The sequence below is a fragment of the Hyperolius riggenbachi genome, chromosome 9 (assembly GCF_040937935.1).
Source record: "Hyperolius riggenbachi isolate aHypRig1 chromosome 9, aHypRig1.pri, whole genome shotgun sequence".
Classification (NCBI taxonomy): Eukaryota; Metazoa; Chordata; class Amphibia; order Anura; family Hyperoliidae; genus Hyperolius; species Hyperolius riggenbachi.
In genome coordinates, this window is record NC_090654.1 from 219,424,377 (window position 1) to 219,449,346 (window position 24,970).

The 24,970-nt window shown below is 44.8% G+C and overlaps 1 protein-coding gene across 1 annotated transcript in view; it reads left to right on the forward strand.

Moving 5' to 3' along the window:
* Window positions 1-24,970, forward strand: part of FOXA1 (forkhead box A1) — a 56,003-nt gene that overhangs the window by 11,168 nt on the left and 19,865 nt on the right. The window contains exon 2 of the mRNA XM_068254023.1: window positions 13,232-13,295. The gene's annotated coding sequence lies outside the window, so the exon portion shown is untranslated. The remainder of the gene's footprint in view (window positions 1-13,231; window positions 13,296-24,970) is intronic.

Sequence of the window (24,970 nt, forward strand, 5' to 3'; positions counted from 1 at the left end):
CAGATCCGACATCAGATCACCTCCCAAATCCATTGTTTACATCTATTCTCTCCTCTAAACACCCACTAATTACCCACCAATCACCCCCTATCACCACCTGTCACTGTTACCTATCAGATCAGACCCTAATCTGCCCCTTGCGGGCACCCAATCACCCGCCCACACGCTCAGATTGCCCTCAGACCCCCCCCCTTATCAATTCGCCAGTGCATTAATTACATCTGTTCTTTCCTGTAATAACCCACTGATCACCTGTCAATCACCTGCCAATCACCTATCACCCATCAATCACCCCCTGTCACTGCCACCCATCAATCAGCCCCTAACCTGCCCCTTGCGGGCAATCTGATCACCCACCCACACCAATAGATCGCCCGCAGATCCGACATCAGATCACCTCCCAAATCCATTGTTTACATCTATTCTCTCCTCTAAACACCCACTAATTACCCATCAATCACCCCCTATCACCACCTGTCACTGTTACCTATCAGATCAGACCCTAATCTGCCCCTTGCGGGCACCCAATCACCCGCCCACACGCTCAGATTGCCCTCTGACCCCCCCTTATCAATTCGCCAGTGCATTAATTACATCTGTTCTTCCCTGTAATAACCCACTGATCACCTGTCAATCACCTGCCAATCACCTATCACCCATCAATCACCCCCTGTCACCTCCTGTCACTGCCACCCATCAATCAGCCCCTGTCACTGCCACCCATCAATCACCCCCTGTCACTGCCACCCATCAATCAGTCCCTAACCTGCCCCTTGCGGGCAATCTGATCACCCACCCACACCATCCGATCGCCTGCAGACCCGCAGTCAGATCACCTCACCTCCCAAGTGCATTGCATCTGTTCTCTCCTCTAAACACCCACTAATTACCCATCAATCACCCCCTGTCACTGCTACCCATCAGATTAGACCCCCATCTGCCCCTAGGGCACCCAATCACCCGCCCACACCCTCAGACCCCAGCCCTGATCACCTCGCCATTGCATTACTTGCATCTATTCCCCCCACTAATCACACCTTGAGACACCCATCAATCACCTCCTGTCACCCCCTAGCACACCTACCCATCAGATCAGGCCCTAATTTGCCCCGTGTGGGCTCCTGATCACTCGGCCAAACCCTCAGATCCCCCTCAGACCCCCTTCCGATCACCTCCCCAGTGCATTGAGTGCATCTATTTTCCCCTCTAATCACCCCCTGAGACACCCATCAATCACCTCCTGTCACCCCCCTAGCACTCCTATCCATCAGATCAGGCCCAATACAACCGGTCATCTAAAAGGCCACCCTGCTTATGACCGGTTCCACAAAATTCGGCCCCTCATAGACCACCTGTCATCAAAATTTGCAGATGCTTATACCCCTGAACAGTCATTTTGAGACATTTGGTTTCCAGACTACTCACGGTTTTGGGCCCGTAAAATGCCAGGGCGGTATAGGAACCCCACAAGTGACCCCATTTTAGAAAAAAGACACCCCAAGGTATTCTGTTAGGTGTATGACGAGTTCATAGAAGATTTTATTTTTTGTCAAATTGATTTTTATTGGGTTTTTTTCACAAAGTGTCATTTTTCACTAACTTGTGACTAAAATAAAATCTTCTATGACCTCGCCATACACCTAACGGAATACCTTGGGGTGTCTTCTTTCTAAAATGGGGTCACTTGTGGGGTTCCTATACTGCCCTGGCATTTTAGGGGCCCTAAACCGTGAGGAGTAGTCTAGAAAACAAATGCCTCAAAATGACCTGTGAATAGGACGTTGGGCCCCTTAGCGCACTTAGGCTGCAAAAAAAAGTGTCACACATGTGGTATCGCCGTACTCAGGAGAAGTAGTATAATGTGTTTTGGGGTGTATTTTTACACATACCCATGCTGGGTGGGAGAAATCTCTCTGTAAATGGACAATTGTGTGTAAAAAAAATCAAACAATTGTCATGTACAGAGATATTTCTACCACCCAGCATGGGTATGTGTAAAAATACACCACAAAACACATTATACTACTTCTCCTGAGTACGGCGGTACCACGTGTGGCACTTTTTTACACCCTAAGTGCGCTAAGGGGCCCAAAGTCCAATGAGTACCTTTAGGATTTCACAGGTCATTTTGCGACATTTGGTTTCAAGACTACTCCTCACGGTTTAGGGCCCCTAAAATGCCAGGGCAGTATAGGAACCCCACAAATGACCCCATTCTAGAAAGGAGACACCCAAAGGTATTCCGTTAGGAGTATGGTGAGTTCATAGAAGATTTTTTTTTTTGTCACAAGTTAGCGGAATATGACACTTTGTGAAGAAAAACAATTCAAATCAATTTCCGCTAACTTGTGGCAAAAAATAAAATCTTCTATGAACTCACCATACTCCTAACGGAATACCTTGGGGTGTCTACTTTGTAAAATGGGGTCATTAGTGGGGTTCCTATACTGCCCTGGCATTTTAGGGGCCCTAAACCGTGAGGAGTAGTCTTGAAACAAAAATGACCTGTAAAATCCTAAAGGTACTCATTGGACTTTGGGCCCTTTAGCGCAGTTAGGGTGCAAAAAAGTGCCACACATGTGGTATTGCCGTACTCGGGAGAAGTAGTATAATGTGTTTTGGGGTGTATTTTTACACATACCCATGCTGGGTGGGAGAAATACCTCTGTAAATGACAATCTTTTGATTTTTTTACACACAATTGTCCATTTACAGAGTTATTTCTCCCGCCCAGCATGGGTATGTGTAAAAATACACCCCAAAACACATTGTACTACTTCTCCCGAGTACGGCGATACCACATGTGTGGCACTTTTTTGCACCCTAACTGCGCTAAAGGGCCCAAAGTCCAATGAGTACCTTTAGGATTTCACAGGTCATTTTGCGGAATTTTTGAATTCCAGACTACCCCTCATGGTTTAGGGCCCCTAAAATGCCAGGGCAGTATAGGAACCCCACAAATGACCCCATTTTAGAAAGAAGACACCCAAAGGTATTCCGTTAGGAGTATGGTGAGTTCATAGAAGTTTTTATTTTTTTGTCACAAGTTAGCGGAAATTGATTTTAATTGTTTTTTTTCACAAAGTGTCATGTTCCGCTAACTTGTGACAAAAAATAAAATCTTCTATGAACTCACCATACTCCTAACGGAATACCTTGGGGTGTCTTCTGTCTAAAATGGGGTCATTTGTGGGGTTCCTATACTGCCCTGGCATTTTAGGGGCCCTAAACCATGAGGAGTAGTCTTGAAACCAAATGTCGCAAAATGACCTGTGAAATCCTAAAGGTACTCATTGGACTTTGGGCCCTTTAGCGCAGTTAGGGTGCAAAAAAGTGCCACACATGTGGTATCGCCGTACTCAGGAGAAGTAGTATAATGTGTTTTGTGGTGTATTTTTACACATACCCATGCTGGGTGGGAGGAATAACTCTGTAAATGGACAATTGTGTGTAAAAAAAAATGAAAACATTGTCATTTACAGAGATATTTCTCCCACCCAGCATGGGTATGTGTAAAAATACACCACAAAACACATTATAGTACTTCTACTGAGTATGGCAATACCACATGTGTGGCACTTTTTTGCAGCCTAACTGCGCTAAGGGGTCCAAAGTCCAATGAGCACCTTTAGGCTTTACAGGGGTGCTTACAATTTAGCACCCCCCAAAATGTCAGGACAGTAAACACACCCCACAAATGACCCTATTTTGGAAAGTAGACACTTCAAGGTATTCAGAGAGGGGCATGGTGAGTCCGTGGCAGATTTCATTTTTTTTGTCGCAAGTTAGCAGAAATGGAAACTTTTTTTTTTTTTTTGTCACAAAGTGTCATTTTCCGCTTACTTGTGACAAAAAATAATATCTTCTATGAACTCACTATGCCTCTCAGTGAATACTTTGGGATGTCTTCTTTCCAAAATGGGGTCATTTGGGGGGTATTTATACTATCCTGGAATTCTAGCCCCTCATGAAACATGACAGGGGGTCAGAAAAGTCATAGATGCTTGAAAATGGGAAAATTCACTTTTTGCACCATAGTTTGTAAATGCTATAACTTTTACCCAAACCAATAAATATACACTGAATGGGTTTTTTTTATCAAAAACATGTTTGTCCACATTTTTCGCGCTGCATGTATACAGAAATTTTACTTTATTTGAAAAATGTCAGCACAGAAAGTTAAAAAAATCATTTTTTTGCCAAAATTCATGTCTTTTTTGATGAATATAATAAAAAGTAAAAATCGCAGGAGCAATCAAATAGCACCAAAAGAAAGCTTTATTAGTGACAAGAAAAGGAGCCAAAATTTATTTAGGTGGTAGGTTGTATGAGCGAGCAATAAACCGTGAAAGCTGCAGTTGTCTGAATGGAAAAAAAGTGCCTGGTCCTTAAGGGGTAGAAAGACTGTGGTCCTCAAGTGGTTAAGGATGTGTACTATGTCAAAAGCCAACTCACATTGGCCAGGAATAGAACTGTAAGACCTGTCAGAATATCCACTCACGAATCAGCCCCAATGCCCCAATCTATCACCACACGCTTCACCCTATGTGGCGCGTCCCCGCTTGAACAGGAGGTGAGGAGACAACACCTACCCGACTTCGGTTACACCCAGGCCTTAAGTGTGCAAAGTATTGGGGCTGAATGCAGTGTGAGCGAATAATCCTCCAGGCCAAACAGGATAAGAGGTAACACAGTCCAGATCAATCCTAGGTCATACACAGTAGCTCAAAAGTATCGAGGTACAAAAGGAGCAAGCGATATCAGGGTCAGAGTCCAGGCAGAGGTCGATACAGGCGGCAATCAAAGAGTAGTCGATATTCCAGGCAAGGGTCAGTTCAGGCGGCAATCAAGAGTAGTCGATATTCCAGGCAAGGGTCAGTTCAGGCGGCAATCAAAGAGTAGTCGATATTCAGGCAATTCGGTACACAGAAAATCCACAGCAATAGGTCACACCCAGCAAGCATAAGCAAAAGCTATCACGGGCAACGTGCTAGTGAGGAAGCAAGATTTAAATACATTCACTCACCCAATCAGTGGCCGGCCACTCACACAGCACCCAATCGGAATGCAGCAATATTCCCTGCCTAAGTGTCAGCTGTATCTCCAGCTGACACAACCAACAGCAGCCCTCTACCATGTCAGCTGACTGGCAGTGTCAGCTGACTACAAGATGCGTCTTCTGAGCGTATAGGACGGGCGCTTGGCTCTATGCGTCCGTCCCCGCTCACTACCTGGATGCGCGCACACACCCCTGTTGTCATGGACGCTGGGGTTGCTGTGCGCGCGTGAGGACGGCGCGGACCCGGAAGTGCCAGAGTCCGCGTGATTCCCAGCGGGGACGGCAGCATCGCGGGATCCCCGAGGTAAGTCCCTGACAAGAACACAGTCTCTGTGGCACAATTGGGTAGTGTGTTTGGCTGTTAACTAAAAGGTTGGTGGTTCAACCCCACCCAGGCATGGCCTTGCCTTTTGTGTTCAACAGTTGTCTGAATAGAACCCCAGATAGCCATGTAGATTCATCTCTCTCTCTCTCTCTCTCTCTCTAGTAGGGATGGTCACCGCTTTCCGTGGAATTGTATTTTCCGTAATTTTGGGCGGAAATTGGTCATTCCATTCTGTTTGGTCGGAACGGAATTGCTTTTTCAATCCGGCAGAATTCTGAAATTGCCTGTGAAATTCTGCTGGTTTCCATTGATGCCATTGAAGTGAATTTTCAGCTTAAAACCATCAAGTCTTAGAGAGAGAGAGAGAGAGAGAAAGAAAGCTCGTTTTTCTCTTGGGTATATCACAATGGTACATGCTAGGCTGGCTTCAGCATGTAGTGTTTGTAGTGGTATAGCGGTTAAGAGAGCTATCTACCATGCACTCAGACCTGGGTTCAATTCCTGGCCGAGGTATGTGTAAGCTGGCTTTTCCAAGCCTACAAATCTTTAAGCAAGCTAATTTTTCTCTAGGATATGTCATAATGGTACATGCTAGGATGGTTTCAGAATGTAGTGTTGGTGGTGGTATAGTGGTTAAGAGAGCTATCTACCATGCACTTAGACCTGGGTTAAATTCCCGGCCAAGGTATGTGTAAGCTGGCTTTTCAAAGCCTACAAATCTTTAAGCAAGCTCATTTTTCTCTAGGATATATCATAATGGCACATGCTAGGCTGCCTTCAGCATGTAGTGTTGGTGGTGTTATAGCGGTTGAGAGAGCTATCTACCAAGCACTCAGACCTGGGTTCAATTCATGGCCAAGACCTGGGTTCAATTTCTGGTCAAGGTATATAAGCTGGCTTTTGAAATTCTACACGTCCCTGGAAGATGAGACCCTCCTCCCTCCGGGGAGGAGGGAGTTGAGGGATACACTGCCTGATGTTGTAAAGCAGTGTAGGCCTGACATTGAATGAGATTTTTGGGTCCACACAATACATTGCCTGCTGTCAATGCCATATGTCACTTTTTTGTTTTGTTTTTTAAATTACACCTATTTCAATGTGATTTTCTTTTAAAAAAAAAAAAACGCATCTGAATTTCCGAACACAAATTTTTTACCGAATTTTGAAACCGACACCCGAACCGAATCCGAACCGAATTTCGCAATCGAAGGCGAATTTGAATCCAAATGTCATGCGGACCCGAATTCGAATGTACCCGAACCGAATTTTGGTACATCTGAGCATGCCTGCCAGAAACTAGCATGCAGCTAATCTTAGATTTGTGTAACGATCGGTGTCAGCAACCAGAGAGAGAATCTAATCCTTGGCGATCCGCAGTTTCCCCAAGAATACAGATATACCCGATTATTGAGGATCTGCGGAATCGTCAATAATCAGATATGTCTAACCTCTAGACACCAGAGAGAGTGTAAGTGTTTGGTGCAACAGTAACAACTCTGAGTAAAGACCACCAGAGGAGCTGGCGGCCTATACTCCTGAGAAATTCACCCTTGAGCGGTGGGTGATATTCCTGTAGCCTGTGGACCCCTAAGCGAGGGACCAAGGCTGGGATGCAGGAAGCCCTGCTGCTAATATGTAAGGTTTTGCCCTGAACTGGGCTAACGTAACACAGTAATAACACAACCTAGTCTGGGGTGTGAGGTCCGTATTCACAACACCCTGGAACTAGTCTGGAGCATAACATAAATGATAATACAGTTCCCTAGTCTTGGATGTGAGGGCCTTGATCTCAACACCCTGGAACTATGCTAGAGAAAACACAGAAGATACACAGTATTCCTAGTCTGGAGTGTGAGGGCCTTGATCTCACACCCTGGAACTGGTCTAACAAATAATACAATTCAATAGTACTTTAAGCTATCAAGAATCTGACTCAGTGTGGATTCCCAGCTCCAGCCGGTTCTGGCACACTGTCGGGTCTAGCTAAGGTCTAAATGCCTTCACGCAAGTGTTAGCAATGGCAGACAACCAGCAACTGACAAGCAGCAGAATATATAGTTGCTGGACTCTGCTGCCCCGCCCGAGCCATTCAGCCAATCATGAGTCCTGCAGGAATCAGCTGATGTTCCTGATCAGCTGACACTTCCCCTGCTGGTATAAAGGTCCTGAGTTCAGGCCCGCGCGCGCGTAGCTCTCTATCTGCCTTTGTGCACTAACAGACCCAGCCACACCAAGCGCATGCTGCTGTATGCAAACCGCCGCGTTGGACGCAGAAACAGCCGCTTTGCTGTCAGGACATGCGGCGGCTTTTCCGCATTCCACCATACTACCAGACGCGTGTCCATGCGTGCAAACCGCCGCTTTGGACGCGGAGTCAGCCGCCTCGCTCTTGGCATATGCGGCGGCTTTTCCGCGTTTTCTCACAATTTGACAATATTGTCATAAATACCCGATCTGCTGCATGCTTGTTCAGGGTCTATGGCTAAACGTATTACAGGCAGAGGAACAGCAGGACTGCCAGGCAACTTGTATTGCATAAAAGGAAATAAATATGGCAGCCTCCGTATCCCTCTCACTTCAGATGTCCACTTCCACAATATAGGAGTCTCTGCTCCATTGTCCAGCATGTCTTCCTGCTCTCTCTCACTCTTCTTACCAATAAAGTCCCGTACTGTTGTGGCCCAAATAAAAAGGGAATCCCCACTTCTTATACATCACTTTATAAGTGAAGAAGCTGCACTCGGAAACAGAATGTTCACTCCCTGAAAATAAGAGACTAGAACCGGAAATTAACCTCACAGACCTTTTTAGCAGGTCATTTAAAAGGCACAATTTTTTTTAACCCACCTGTAATAAAAGATTTGTAAATAGCATTATAAAGCAACACTCAAGCAGTGTCACAAAGAGGTAAAAGCATTTCCTCTGTGCAGTACTTCCTTTTTCAGCAATATATGGTTACTATTTAAAAATCTTTTATTACAGATGCTATTTGGGAGACAATAAAAGTGGCTTTATTGTAGCAGTGTATTGGCACCAGAGGAGGCTGCAGGTGAAAGCTCAGGAGCAATATACAAGTAGTGAGTAAGTCTCATCACTAGACAATGCAGATATAAAAGTGCCCATACACATCAATTCTCATGGCGCCCAATTGTAATTTCAATCGATTTATTTCCAGAATCAAAATTATCAATGGAAAGATCTCACTCGAAAGGGGATAGTTCAATGCCCGATAGACCCCCCCCCCTTCTAAAATAGTACTTCCCCAAGGGCCGTTGCGCAGAGTTGGTAGCGGAGCACACTCACCTGTCCACTGGCATGCTACTTCTGTGTCCTTTCTCCATCCCTGTGGGCCGATGTTCTCCTGTGACCTGGCGGCATGTACATAGCCATGTAACCTACATGACGCCAGGTCACAGGGGAACAGGCAGGCAGCATGGATGGAGACAGGAAACAGGATGGAGCATGCAGGTTGACAAGTGAGTGCGCCCCCCACCCCCACCAACTCTTTGCATTGGGCCCGGGGGAACACTAGTTGAAGGGAGACCTGGGAGAGCCACCAGTCAACCCTGCACTGCAGCAGTGGCAGCTCCATAGAATTTTAATAGATTTATAGCTGGCAGGACTAGATCCCTCTCTGATCATATTGGGATCAGAGGGGGATCTAAATGTTGGGCTAATAGGTGGCCATCTCCCAGTGTATGGCCACCTTAAAGAGAAACTCCGACCAAGAATTGAACTTTATCCCAATCAGTAGCTGATGCCCCCTTTTACATGAGAAATATATTCCTTTTCACAAACAGACCATCAGGGGGCGCTGTATAGCTATTATTGTGGTGAAACCCCTCCTACAAAAAAATTCTGAGTAGTGCTCTTGGCAGTTTCCTGTCTGTGAACCTGGTTGCATTGTGGGAAATGGCTGTTTACAGCTGTTTCCAGCTGCCAAAACAGCAAGCAACTACATCACCTGCCAGCAGTAAAAATGTCACCATATGATAAATGTCAGAATATAAATCAGGGATTTAAAATATTTTACAATGGGCAAACACTGACTAAATCATTTATACATAATTATTGTAAAAATGAAGCACTTTTTTTATTACATTATTTTCACTGGAGTTCCTCTTTAAGACACTGGTCCTATTCCACAGTGTTTCCCCGCAAGTGATACGAACGGGGAAATGCTGCCTATTCTGCCAATAGTCCTGCCGTATGAATCACGTGCTGGCATGATTCGGATGGCATGCTGCATTTTACAGCAGCACGCATCTGAATCCCTATAGCCTTGCATGGTGGGGCTACAGGAATTTGTATGCACACTTGCATCACTGCAGGTAAATGCATGCAGCTTCATGAACACCGGCCATAAAAAATGAATATTGCATTTAATCTTCCCACCCCAACCCTGCAATTTACAAAACCCCTTTGTATTATCTTATAACCAAATTCCCCCCGATGCCAAGAAGCCAAAAAAAATATCTATTTTTCTCCCATGGTCTGGTGCCATTCACTGCATTTATAAAGAAAGCCTATTATATCAACACACTGCCAATTCATTTCTGGGCCTCATTTCTGGCTCCTGGACTACATTTCCCAGCATTCCTGCATTACAATTGGCACTGGGTGTCATATACAATCAGAGATGGGACAAGGTCCTCCAGCACCCAAGGCTGAGACACCAAAGTGCGCCCCTCCATCCCTCCCACCCCAGCCGTCACACACTGATTGCTATTAGACTAGAAGTCTCCCCAGGGCCCCAAACACCTTAATCTCTAGTTATTTGGCATGCAGTCACTGCCATGTATGCCCTTTTCTTATTTCTCTCTGCTTCAAACACAATAGGGGAATGATAGCTGAGTGAGCTGTGTGCCCCCTCCTACACTGCGCCCCGAGGCTGGAGCCTCTCTGCCTCGGCCCGGCTCTGTATACAATTCCCTTTTTTTTCAGAACTTTGCAATTGTAAAAGTGCCAAAAAGTAGGTGAAAAATTATAAAATGTAAATTATCAAAAAATCTAAATCATTTTCAGTCTTTTTTTTTCCTTTTTGCTTGCTGGTAGTTTAAAGGGTATTTTATAATTAAGTTATTAAAATCTCACCTAGGAGAAAACTCAGGAGATAAAGTTAGTTGCATATGGGCCTGTGCATCCTCAGTGTGAGGAGGTGGACTTCTAGTTCACAGGAAGTAGGCTGCGAGCATCTTTCAGTCCTCTGCCTGCTAACAGGAAACTAATCAAGTGCTAGAGGTCCGATGTCTGCATGGACAGGTGCATCACGACAGGGCTTTCATAGTTAAACAAAAATTAGGTTCAAACTGAATACCTTTTTTTTGGGGGGGGGGATTTGCCTTTTCCCATTGTGGGTTTAGTGGGAGTGAAAAACAGCTGTACATCAAAAAGTATTAGTTGGCATGACTTTCATTCTAGTCTCTATGATAATACTTGCTTTGTGATAGGTAATGTAACATATTAAGCACATACACCTATACACATGCTGACCTATATTGTGCCAGGGGTGTAGTTTGATGGACATAATGCTAGGTACACACTATGAGATTTTCTGGCAGAACTGTCAGATTGATGATTTCAATATATCCGATCTGATTTCCGATCGATTTCCGATCTTCCTTGGGGATGAACTGAAAATCAATCAGAAAATAGTCAGCAATTGATCAGACATGTTGGAAATAATCGATCTGACAGTAAATCTGCCAGAAAATGTCATCGTGTGTAACTAGCATTAGAGTGAAATCTGTAATCTTCAATCATACCAGTGAGATAATCACAGTGATAAGCAGGGCCTGATATCTGGAAATGCCACAATGGCCCGGGCCTTGGGCAGCTGCAGCCTAAGGGGGCACCTGGACATGAAATAGGGGCTGCTACATATGAAAGAGAAGGCTGCAAATGGGGAGCAACACATGAAAATGGAAGCGGATGTCCATGGGAGTTGTACATGAAAGAGCAGGGCTGCGGTACATGGAAGATACACATGAAAGAGGGGGGCTACACATGGAATGGGAGGAGCTCTGCTGCACATGGAAGGAGAACCCCAACATATTTGGCCTAGGGGCGAAAAAAGTATAAATCCAGCCTTGGTGATATGGACCGGATCTCATGCACAGTTCTGCATTGGCTGAAACAGTAATTACCCGGGATCTCTCATAAAGATAGCTGACATCTCCACAACCTGAAGCTTTTTTCTATTTTTATTTTGCATTGAATAGGTACCTAGTAAATGTGTTCAATAAAATGTGTCTCCTGTCAGCCATTAAACAGATGTTCAGAGGACCTAAAAGCCATCTCAGCCTTATCTGATCTCTCCAGGTGAAGACCTGGCCATGAACCTTTCCTTGTGAGAACACATCTATTACTAATCCTTACAGCACACTGTCTACCTCCACCCCTCTGCAATGTTCCCCTCTCCGAAAACTGCTTGTAAGTTATCTGGGCCTCAGGAATCCAGCTACATTTACAAAATGGAGAAATGTTTAACAGAAGTAAGACTAGCAAGCCCATGTCACTGTATTGACTGCTCTAGATAACCGGCAATGCAAGATGATCATCGTTTGGGCCAATCAAATACAATTGAATCCTGTAACAAAGATCCTGTAACAGTTCTATTTACAGTATATATGATCTCATTTGATTATGATTGTTAGCAAAATCGTGGGGTACTATAAAGGGGTATTTGGCGGTAACATTTTTGTGTGATCGAGAATTTACATAGGGCCTAACTGACTCGAAGCCCAAGTCACACCACATGTCAAAAAGTCTTGTGAAGCACGAAGGGAGATAATCTTGGTTGCCACCATCATTAAAAACACAAATGCCATACCTCCCAACTTTTTGAGATAAGAAAGAGGGACACTTAAGCAACACACCTTAACGGGGCAGCACGGTGGAATAGTGGTTAGCGCTCTTGCCTTGCAACACTGGGTTCCCGGTTCGAATCCCAGCAAGGTCGACATCTGCAAGGAGTTTGTATGTTCTCCCCGTGTCTGCGTGGGTTTCCTCCGGGCACTCCGGTTTCCTCCCACATTCCAAAAAAACATACAGATAAGTTAATTGGCTTCCCCCTAAATTGGCCCTAGACTATGATTCCTGCACTACACGATACAGGCACAGACATATGACTATGGTAGAAACTAGATTGTGAGCCCCTCTGAGGGACAGTTAGTGACAAGACAATATATACTCTGTACAGAGCTGCGTAATACGTTGGCACTATATAAATACTTAAATAAATAAAAATAAATAAACCTCACCCCTATTCACACATACCCTAAAAATATGTTGTTTTATAAGTCAAACCACACTGGTCCTTTCTATCCTGGCTCATTTTACTTCATATTAACATTTGAAAATAAGAAATATATATTAATTTAAAGGATGGGAACAACATTTAACCACATTTAAGAGAGGGGAGAGACTTCAGGCAGCAATTATTTACATGAATGGTTATACTTAAAAAAATGAAATAAATCATGATTCCATATTAAAATTTAATGTTAATTAATAAATTTAAGTTATTCACACCAGGCTTTAGGCTTTATTCATACCAATAGTTTTAAAAAGTCTGAGTCCTCAGACCCTTCTTTTTTTTAAGGAATTAAAAGGCTGTTTGCTTTGTTGCTATGGTAGCTGCACACCACACATTTTGCTCCTGAGCTATGAAGCAAGGCTAAAGTTTGGCCTGCTGGCAACAGATTGTTATAGACTTTCTGTAACTCCTGAAATGGTGTTCCTACAACCTGAAACATGCCCCCCAGTATATATATATATATATATATATATATATATATATATATATATATATATATGATTGTTTTTCTTTTTTTTTCTCTTTACAGCCAGCTCAACAGTCTGCAACAAGGCAATGGGTGCGCAAGTTATGAAAACAGAAGCTATCCACTGGTAAAGTCAATGTAAATGTTATGGGTATTTATGCAATGTATGTTACATGTGTTGCACAAATAGTGTTATATACACAATGCGCATGTTTATATAATGCATGTTACAAAATTTGTGTAACATGCATTGTACAAGCAACCTGCATGACACATGCATAACGCAAGTTGTGCTAATTGCGCTACGCATATTATGAAATTTGTGGAATTTGCATAAACTGAAGTAAAATTAACATGTGCTACATGGAATGTAATTAACATTGACACTTGTAAAAATTTATTTTACTCTTTTCATAAATTAGTAGGAGATGTAACCACAGGGTCCCTGTGACTGCAGGGGGACCCAGAGGTATTTGGAGTGCCCCAACTACTAACCTACCCTCCCTCCGATAGTCCAGATCAGGTGTTTTTGTGGCTACACATGTAATGCATACATGTCAAACTCTGGCCCGCGGGCCAAATCTGGCCCTCAGAGCCATTCAATTAGGCCCCCAAGTGGTTTTCCCACTATGTTTACTATTGTGTTTGCCCCACTTTAAACCACTATGGAAGCTATATTGGATGTGAAGCCGCAGATCACCAGGCAAGTCATATGGGGGAGGTAGGGGAACAGCACTAGATAATAGGGAATTATATAGGGGAGGGTGGGGGCCATAATGCTGGGAATACAAGGGTCATTTTTGTAGTAGATAGATGGGTTCAATAGATAATTTCTGACATGTCCGATCGCCGTTCGATCGTTTTGCAGCTCGATTTGTCATTGAAGTGAATGGAAAAAGATAAAAACGAGCGGAAAATAAGAGAATCGAGCAGAGAATCGAGCGGCAAAATCGATTGAGCGGAAAAAACGAACCGTGTATGCCCAGCATTAGACATCAGGGAACCGTATAGCCACTACACACCGGAGAACTGTATAGAGGTTGCAGGGGAGCCATTAGACACCAGGGAATTTTATGGCCAGTAGACATTGAGTCTGGCCTGCAAATAGGTTCCAGTGTTCAGTTCCAGCCCACTTTGTATTTGAGTTTATTTGAGAGAAAATATTTTACTTTGCAACATGCACGGGAGGAGGCATTGTACTGTTTCATATGGGCTGAAACTTGATGCATTTGGTAGTTTTAAAAAAATTGTCTTATTTTTTTACTTGTTTAAATATGTTCTGTAGCTTTGAAAAAAGTACTCAGAATCAGGGGCGTAGCAATAGGGGGTGCAGAGGTAGCCACCGCATCAGGGCCCTTGGGCCAGAGGGGCCCCGAAATGGCCCTCCCTCAACTACAGTATTAGCTCTCTATTGGTCCTGTGCTGGTAATAATCACTTCTATAGATACTTTGAATAGTAGTGATCACTAACAAGCTGTTCCCCATCCCCGTGCTTGTCCTTGGTAGGTTTTGGTGCAACGTATCAATTGTTATGTATAGAGTGCTTGGGGGGCCCCATTGTAAAACTTGCTTCGGGGCCCACAGCTCATTAGCTACGCCACTGCTCAGAATAATTTATGTCACTAAAGTTATCTCCTCTGAATCTGGCCTCCTCTGAAGCTGGCCTCCTCTGAAGCGGGTCGTGCTCGCGTGGTGCACTAAGGCTGCCTTTGTCTCTCCCCGGCATCATGGACTTCCCCATTCGCCTCTCACGTAAGCCTCACTCCATACCATTTATAGGGATCTGTGCTATCTTATTCACCCGTTATTCCCCCTTCCACTCCATTCGGGCTTCCCCGGCATCCCCTATCAGTAGTCCCTTCCTTCCTTATTGAGCCTACCTTGCTCTCTCTTTTGTGCACTGGTTGCACTCCTTACACTATATGCACTTTATATTAAGGCTAATTTCACACCAGGACGTTGCGTTAGAGGGGGCGTTAAGGTCGCATAACGTCCCCCTAACGGAACGCCTGGTGGTGCTAGATCTGGACGTCAGAGTGAGCCGCGTTGTGCAGCTCACTCTGGCGTCAGTTGTGCCGTGATGCGCACTCTTGTGCGCATGCGGCATCACCTGGTCCCGCCGGCCAATCGCCGCACAGAGCGGCTGCTCCAGGAAGTAAACACTGCACGTCATAACGTGCAGTGCATATTAATTAGCCATGTGCCTGGCCGCTCTCCGCTCCTCCCCAACATTTCTGAGCATGTGCAAGCAGTCTAACGCGGCTCAGCTGCGTCCAAAGTACTGCATGCAGTACGTTGTCTTGTGACGCAGCGTTACAATGTAACGCAACGTCCGCACTGTGAACAGCCCCATTGATTTTTCATTACTGTGCGGTGGGCTGCGTTACAGGCTGCTCTAACGTGCGCCTGTAACGTCCCACTGTGAAACCAGCCTTATACTATGTTTTCAACTTATGATATTTGAACCTTGTTGGTGTATTGTTCTTCTAATGCACTTTATTGTGGGATATTAATAATATTTTTGAGAGTCATTTTCTATACAATAGTGGAAGTTTTTTTGCACATATCCCCTTGTTATATACTGGACGTATTTATCAGGTTAGCCCTTTTGGAGAAGTTCTTTTTTGCCTATTCTTTTTTGTACATTCTCATTACCTTACTATTGTCATTAATTTGAGAGACATTGCTTGTCACCCTTTCTGGTGGTATTTTAATAGTTTGTATTTGCTATTTGTGGATTTTTGTAAAATAAAATAAAGAAGTTTGTGGCATTACTATATGACCGGTTTGGTGCTTTTCAGGAGGGCTCTTTCTCTCTTTTTTTGCAATATGTCGGTTTCTCTTGCCCTTAGCACATTTTGGTCTGTGACTTATTAGTCACAATAGGTTTTGACACTCTCTTGTATGGTGCTTGCCCAAAGTGTTTTTTGCAAACTAAAGTTATCTCAAAGGAGCTCACAATCTAATGACCTTACCACAGTCATAGTCTAATATTCCTACCATAGCCTACCAGCAGGGGCATAACTAGACTTAATAGGGCCCCCCTGCAAAATGATAGCATGGGGCCCCCTTGGTCCCCGAATCCCATGAGGGTCACGTGATCGGATGGCAACAGGGAGTGTTCTGCTGTGATGCAGTGCCTGGAAGCAGGAAAAAAATGTACAGAGGTTTCCGCTACTTGCTACTCTGCATTGCTGTAGCAGGTGGCGAGGACAGTTATTGTGAGCGAACGGGGAGGTTACTTTACTAATTCGCTGTACTTGCGGTTGGTTTGAGGTAGGAGGAGGGCCCCACAGTCTCTAGGCCCCCCTGCAATGGCCGGGGTCGCAGGGGTGATTGCTACGCCCATGCTTACCAGTATGTTTTGGAGATGTGAGAGGAACTTAAAGTCCCTTAAAGAAAACCTGTACTGAAAATAAAAGTCAAAATAAGCATACACAAGTCATACTTAACTTCCATGTAGTCTACTCCTCAGTGTCTTTCTCCTGTCCCGCGTCCTATTTGTTCACTATGATCAAGGGAATTTTCCGTCCTCCATTTTGAAAATAGCCATTACCCCATAACAGCTTTCTGGTCAGCACACAGTTAAACTGTAACATCGCCCACTTGAGCCATAGGGAAACATGAACATTACCTGGTACATCCGTTTTCCTCTCAGCTATAACTGACAGCAACTGATATTTTACTGACAGCAACTGATATATTTCAGATCTGACAAAATATTGTCAGAACTGGATGGGATTATTGTCAGAAGAAAATGGTGAGCTTCTGAGAGGAACTGATGGCAAGGTAACTCTGTAATGTTCATTTGAAGTTACCTCATGTGTTTATTTTAAATATTTTTACTCAGTACGGGTTCTCTTTAAGGAAAAACACATGTGCATGGGGAACACAGGAACTCCATGCAAATAATGTCCTGGCTGCTGAAACCCAGACCTGCATCTCTACCAGCACTTCAACGAGAGAATACTAGCCATTGCCCATCTCACTGGCACTATTAATCAAAGGTAAGTGTATGCCATAGTGTGCAATTCATGTAAGGGATGGAATTAGGCCTGCCAAACACTTATGCTGGGAATACACGGTTAGATTATGCGCCGGGAATCGAGCCAGCGGGTCTATGCCGTCTCGTCCCCGCGGCCGCCCAGATCGATTCCCGCTCGTCCCCGTGGGCACTTCTTATCAGCTTTTCGTTTTTGCCCATTATCCTGCCCGCCGGTATCGAGTGGGGAATCGATCCGGCGGGGTATCGGACAGGTCGGAAATTATCAATCCAGCCATCAGCGGCTCGATTGATAAGAAGAAACTCACCGTGTATGCCCAGCATAATACATTCTTGGCAGATCAGATAAAAAGGTTCTTGATAAATGAACAATATCATCATGATAGTGATCATTTACCTGAATTACCACTAGATAATAAAATAGATTTCAGCAGAAGTACAATCTAATATCAGATGTTGTTTCATCCCGCTTGATGCAGTACGAAAGCATGTGGCCATCAGTTGCACAACATCCACCGCCCAATCGTAATCTTTTGCTCTCTCCCCACCAACCTCCCTCCCTTCGCATTTAAAAGTGGCACCAGGAATGCACCTTAGAGTTTCCTAAGAGTTTAGAGCTATGTCCAGGCAAAAGTATCAGGTTATTAAAAGGGTTTTTTTTGTTGTTTTTAGTTACTCTCTCTCTCCCTCTCTCTCTCTCTCTTTCTCTCTCATATATATATATATATATATATATATATATATATATATATATATATATATATATACAGTGTATATATATATATATATATATATACAGTGTATATATATATATATATACTGTATATATATTTAGATCCAAGTACAGGGCCGGATTTAGGCCAAGGCCACCTAGGTCATGGCCTAGGGTACCAAAGCAGCAGGCAAATCTGGTGCAGCCTTTGCAAGCTTGCAAATGCTGCAATGCAGGGAAATCAGGCAAGCACCTGACCACGGTACTCTTCTGCTAGCCACCTGTGCAGCAGCCACCTTGTTTTCTGTGTACATTTGCATTGTGGCCGGCGGCTATGAAGACAGAAAGGAAGAGGAAGCTTCTGCACTGGAGAGGAGTGGAGAAATAAGTGACACTGATGGCTGCTGCAGCGTGAAAGCGAGCTAGCTACCTATACTGAAATGGGGGGCAGAGCCGGGACAAGGTCCTCCAGCACCCAAGGCTCAGACACCAAAGTGCGCCCCTCCATCCCTGCCGTCACACACTGATTGCTATTAGAGTAAGAGGCAACCCCCCCCCCCTCTTCCCCCCAACACCTTAATCTCTAGTTATCTGGCTTGCAGTCACTGCCATGTATCCCCTTTTCTTATTTCTCTCTGCTCATACACAATAGAGGAGTGATAGCTGAGTGAGTTGTGCACCCCCTCCTACACTGCGCCCTGAGGCTGGAGCCTCTCTCGCCTCGGCCCGGCCTTGACGGGGGGGGGGGGGGGGGGGGTTGGAAAAGGAGGGATTAAGGGAGTCATCTGGCTACCCCTACTCAAGGGAAGGTGGGAGGAGTCATCTGGCTACTTACACTGGAGGGTAGGGGGGAGGTAGTTATCTCACTGCCTATACTTAAGGGAGGCAGCTGGTGACAGTGGTCTTGGGCGGTAAAGGGTACAAACTCGGCCCTGTACAGGTAAAACTCATAAAATTAGAATATCATGCAAGTTGATTTATTTCAGTAATTCGACTTAAAAAGGTGAAACTAATATATATCGACATGCAAAGCGAGATATTTCAAGCCTTTATTTGTTATAATTTTGATGATTTTGGCTTACAGCTTCTAAGAAACCGGCAATATCTCAGACCATTCGAATATTGAGAAAATGTTCAATATTCTAGGTTCATAGTGACAGACTCTAATCAGCTAATTAATCCAAAACACCTGCAAAGGGTTCCTATTCCATATATTAGTTTCACCTTTTAAGTTGAATTACTGAAATAGATGGACTTTCGCACCATAGTCTAATTTTTTGAGTTTCTCCTGTATGTGTTTGAAAGCTGATACTGACAATTCAGCTCATCTCTAATAACAAGCGAGAAAGCTGCATCCTTGTGTCTTTAGTTTATGTCAGTATATTTCTGCCGATCAGCAGGAGGCGCTAAGACTTTGCGTTGGTTTTTTTTTTCCCTTCCACTCTTGCAAGGATTTTTACTACTGCCAAGAGTCAACAGTTCTTCAATTAGATTGCAGCTGAAGGGGGAAAAATCTTCAGGATTTGTAACCTCTGAGGCTGCAGCTCGATAACTGTCAGCACTGTTTGAGGGGCTTGTTTGCATTGTTTTGCATTGCAGTTTACTTAAGCTTTGGGGCCAGTGGTTTGCTCACATTCCACCCCCCACCCCTTCCCCCCACAATTATTTCACATTATTTACATTCTACACTTCTTCTGCTGTATCTATCTGGAGCATTTAACCCTGTCCTCTGAAGACCACTGCCATTCTGTTTGCTCTCCTGTGTGGAACAGGGTGACCTTTTATTTACGTGATGGGAGTTTATTGGAATTTCACAGCTTGTGAACTTTTAACCCAACGAAAAAGTGAAAGACAAAAAAAAGTGACCACCTGCAAGGAAGGACACCTACCTGGGAGTTAACATGTTAATGAGTTCTAGTTTAAGCACAAACTTGAGTTGCCACATAATAATAATAATAATAATATTTTGTTGCAAACATTGGTCTGAAAAGTGGAAGCAGGTGGTTTTGACCTCCATAGCAGCAATATAATGCTGCACGGGGCACATAAGAGTAATTCAGGGCTCCAGCGATCGCCGGACTCCTAATTACACCTCCCCCCGAGTTGCAATGACACAGAGGGGGAATAGTATTTAATGCCACCAGGGAGTTTAGCGGCAGCAGGGAGAGCCATCATTCGGCTCTCCCAGCGCCCAACTCACCGACAGCCTAATTTCACCTACGTTGAAAAGTGGCCTCAAAGCAGCAAAACGCTAGGTAGTCACCTTACTAATGGAAACTGCAAGAGGATGTTTCCTTATAATGGTACAATTTTTCCTTCAGATTCGATCTTTCAATGCCCTTTTTATGATCAAATTGCAATGAAAACTGCACTTTTTGTAGCGCAAATCGATGTGATATGATTCTTTGGTCAGTTGGAAAAGGAAAAATTATCTATCCGAAAGTTGGATTTTATGATCGTACCGGAATGTAAAAAGTAAGCTGGAGTGGTCCTTTAACCTCCTTAGCGTTATGCCCGACACTGTGTCGGGCATACCGCTCTCTGGCCCCAGGAGTCCCCCATAATGAAATAATTGACTCAGATGACTGTAAACCCTTTAGCTAGCACTAGGTAGTAAAGGTGTCAGGCACCCGCTGCTCCCCTGCGATCCCCCCCGATCCACCCCGTTTATACATTACCCCCCTCCCCCCTGGATCCAGCGATCGCACAGCCTCCCTGCACAGCTCCAGTCTCTCTATGGGGAGGGATCGGGTTTGCGCATGAAGTCATCGACGTCATCGACGTCATGTGCGATCCTCCCCATAGTGAAGACCGGAGCTGTCTGGGGAGGCTGCGCCGATCGCTGGATCCAGGCTGGGTAATGTATAAATGGGGGAGCGGCGGGGATCAGGGGGGGCCGGACACCTTTACTAGCTAGCCTAGTACTAGCTAAAGGGTTTACAGTTGTGTGAGACAATTATTTTATTAGCCGGGCTAAAATTAACAAAACCTCCTGAGCGGCGTAATGCTCAGGAGGTTAAATCATTCTGTTAACGGGAACAATTGATCATTGCCTTTGGAATAGTTATGATCTTTCAAATTGATTCGAAAGATTGTATCTGATGAAAAAAAAGTTAATGGGCACCTTAAAGTGTACCAGAGCTGAGAAAATATAAAAGTTTTATACCTGGGGCTTCCTCCAGCCCCATCCGGATGGATCGTTCCCACACTGCCGTTCTCAGTCTTCTGCAGCTCCGGTATCGAGCACCGTAACTTCAGCCAGTCGCGGCCAGACTGCTCAAGAGAAGTGCACCCTCTACAAATCTCTCTAGTGGCTGGTTTTTAAAAGCACTTTGGAATTGAAAAAGAACCAAAATGTAGGTGTAAAATACCTAAAAAAATATTTTACCAGAGCTGAGAAAATATAAAAGTTTTATACCTGGGGCTTCCTCCAGCCCCATCCGGATGGATCGTTCCCACACTGCCGTTCTCAGTCTTCTGCAGCTCCGGTATCGAGCACCGTAACTTCAGCCAGTCGCGGCCAGACTGCTCAAGAGAAGTGCACCCTCTACAAATCTCTCTAGTGGCTGGTTTTTAAAAGCACTTTGGAATTGAAAAAGAACCAAAATGTAGGTGTAAAATACCTAAAAAAATATTTTTCGTATTTTCTTGCTTGCTGGTGGTTTAAAAGGCAATTTGTTGACATGGTGTGAAAATATCACCTAGTCCTAAGAGAAAACTCAGGAGAAAAAAAGTGAATGGCATATGGGCCATGGTGTGAATATATAGCAGTATGACAGCTATTCTCCCCTAGTCCTTTAGATTGTAAGCTCACTAGGGCAGGGTTCTCTCACCCTTTTGTGTCTTTAAATTTTTTACATATTTATTCATATTTTTGTCACTGCAATTATCAGTTCTGTATTTTATACCGATTCTATATTTTGTACCAACTCTGTCTTTCGTACATTGGCGCTAAACGTGCTGCTGAACAGCTGCTGTTTGTCCCCATCCTATTGCCTGATGAAGCGGGCCTTGTCTTTTGCGAAATGCGTTGCATCCATTGGGATACCAATAAAGTATTTATTTGATTATATCAGACAGTTGTCTAGTTTGCTCTTGGAGGTAAGTCCACCACTTCCTCCCAGCATATTTTACAACTTTTAGTGATTGTTTTTATCCTGCTGGCGCCTCTGTTCACTTACAAGTCTACAGCGTCCACCCTTGGTGGAAGGGGGGCCTACCCCTATTTTTCTTCCTATCTACAGAGAGCAACATTGTAATTATGTGTTTTAGCAAATAACAGAGTTCTGATTATTAGGTGATCTGCAGTATCACCTATAATACAGATATATACCTGATTATATGGTGATCTGCAGAATCACCAATAATACAAGTATACCAGACAGCTAATGTGATAGCAAGTATAGTGCTTGGTGCAACAGTAGTACTGATAGGTTTTAGCTATACCTCACCAGAGGAGCTGGTGGGCACTAACAGTACGGAGCCTCTCACCAGAGACAAGGGCCCTCTGGTGAGAATAGAGTAGTCAGACTAACCAAGTTGGCAACAGACAGACAGATACAGTACCAAATCGGAAGGCAAAGGCAGGAAGGTATAAACAGGCAGAGTCAGCAACGAGATCAGATGGGCAGAAGTATAGAATCACAGAACAGAGTAGTGGTCAGAACGAGCAAGAGTCATACACAGATAATAAACAGTATATCAGTTATAATTATAGCTATCAACAATCCTATCGCTGTGTGAAATCCCCGGTTTCCTCCCGGATGAAAGCACACCGGATCTAACTATGGTCTGAGCGCTAACACGAAGTATTCGCAACAGCAGACAAGTTGTAAGTGACACAGCGAGGCTTAAGAAGCGGAGGAGACTCCTCCGGCATGCCCCCCTCTGATCAGCCAATGAGGAGCGGCGGATGTCTCCTCTGACGTCAGCGGACCGGCCGGTCAGCTGACGCGCCTCCTCCCCGCATGAAGGTCCTTTCTGTGCGCGCGCGCACGTGACAATGCAACCCTTTGTGCTGCTGAAAAACCCATCCTCGGCATGCTAGACGCCCGAGGCACGGATATATCACTAGGCAGGGAGATGGAGGCAGCTGCGGTGGTATCGCTGTTCACCGCAGCTGCCTCTTCTACGTTTGTTACAGTACCCCCCCCCCCCCCCCCCCCCCTTGAGGCGTGGACTCCGAACACGGCTTGCCTGTTTTTTCTGGATGCAACTCATGAAGCGTTTTCCTAAGTTCCTCAGCATGCAAGCGATAAGTCAGCACCCAAGACCTCTCTTCAGGCCCATACCCCTTCCAATGCACAAGGTACTGTACCGAGTTACGCACCCGACGGGAATCCAAAATTTGCTCAATCTCATACTCAGGTTCACCATCAATCACCACAGGGGGGGGGGGGGGGGAGAGGAAACCACATGCACAGCTGGTTTCTACAGAGACACATGGGATGACCTTACACCGCTCATACTGGATGGTAATGAAACGACATAAGTGACCTCATTGATCTTTTTAGAAACGGTATGGACCTATAAATCTGGGACCCAATTGTGCAGAAGGCTGTTTCAGGGCCAGATGCCGGGTTGAAACCCATACCATGTCTCCTGGTACAAATTCCCATTCCACTGACCGCTTTTTATCTGCCTGCTTTTTCTGGGTTTGGAAGGCCTTTTCCAAATTCTTTTTAACCATAATCCAAATCTCTTTTATTGCTCCCTGCCAGTCTTCCAAAGCAGGAAAAGGAGAAGAAACCACTGACAACGAGGAAAATTTGGGCGATCTCCCCGTTACTACCTGAAAGGGAGAAAAGCCTGAGGAAGAACTTTTCAAGTTGTTATGTGCAAATTCTGCGAATGGCAAGAATTTTGCCCATTCCAATTGCGCATCAGCCACATAGCATCTAAGGAACTGATCTAATGACTGGTTAACCCTTTCAGTCTGCCCATTGGTTTGTGGGTGGTAGCCAGAGGAAAATGACAGGTCCATCCCCAGATGATGACAAAATGCTCTCCAGAATCTGGACAAGAACTGAACTCCCCTATCTGACACTACATTTTCCGGGATGCCATGCAACCAGAAAATGTGCTGAATGAAGAGATCTGCCAACTCTTGAGCAGAGGGGAATCCATCCAGCGGAATGAAATGAGCCATCTTGCTGAACCTGTCGACTACTACCCAGATGACCGTTTTACCCTCGGACCTGGGGAGTTCCCCCACAAAGTCCATTGACAAATGGGTCCATGGTTCCTTAGGCATTGGCAATGATTGCAGGGTGCCCGCAGGAGCCTGACGGGACGGTTTGTTCCTGGCACAAATGGAACAATCCTTCACAAATTCCTTACAATCTAGAGCCAAGGATGGCCACCAGACACATCTGGTCAGCAGATCCTGTGTCCGTGCAGCTCCAGGGTGCCCTGCATTCTTGTGTGCATGAAATAACTGTAATATCTGTAGACGAAAGGGAAGTGGCACAAATAGAACCCCCCCAGGTTTCCCCTCAGGAACATCTTGTTGATAGGGGCCTAGAGTGGTGGACCAATCTTCCCAAGTCTCAGTGGCTGCTAAGACCACCTTCTCTGGAAGAATGCTCTCAGGGGTTGGTGACTGCACTGTCTCAGGCTCAAAACATCTAGACAGAGCATCTGCTTTAACATTTTTACTACCTGGCTTGTAGGTAATGACAAATCTGAATCTCGTGAAGAATAGGGACCAGCAAGCCTGTCGGGGAGTAAGTCTCTTAGCCCCTTCGATGTATTCCAAATTCTTATGATCCGTATAGACCGTGATCACATGTTCTGCCCCCTCAAGCCAATGGCGCCATTCCACAAATGCAAGTTTAATGGCCAGAAGCTCTCTGTTCCCGACATCGTAATTTTTTTCAGCGGGGGAGAATTTACGTGAAAAAAATGCATAGTGGTGCAACCTGCCTTGATAACCAGAATGTTGTGACAGTACAGCCCCCACCCCAACCTCTGATGCATCCACTTCCACAATAAAGGGAAGAGTGACATCCACATGCCTCAAGAAAGGAGCGTAACAAAACAACTTTTTTAATGATGAAAAGGCAGCGTGTGCTTCTTCTGACCAGTT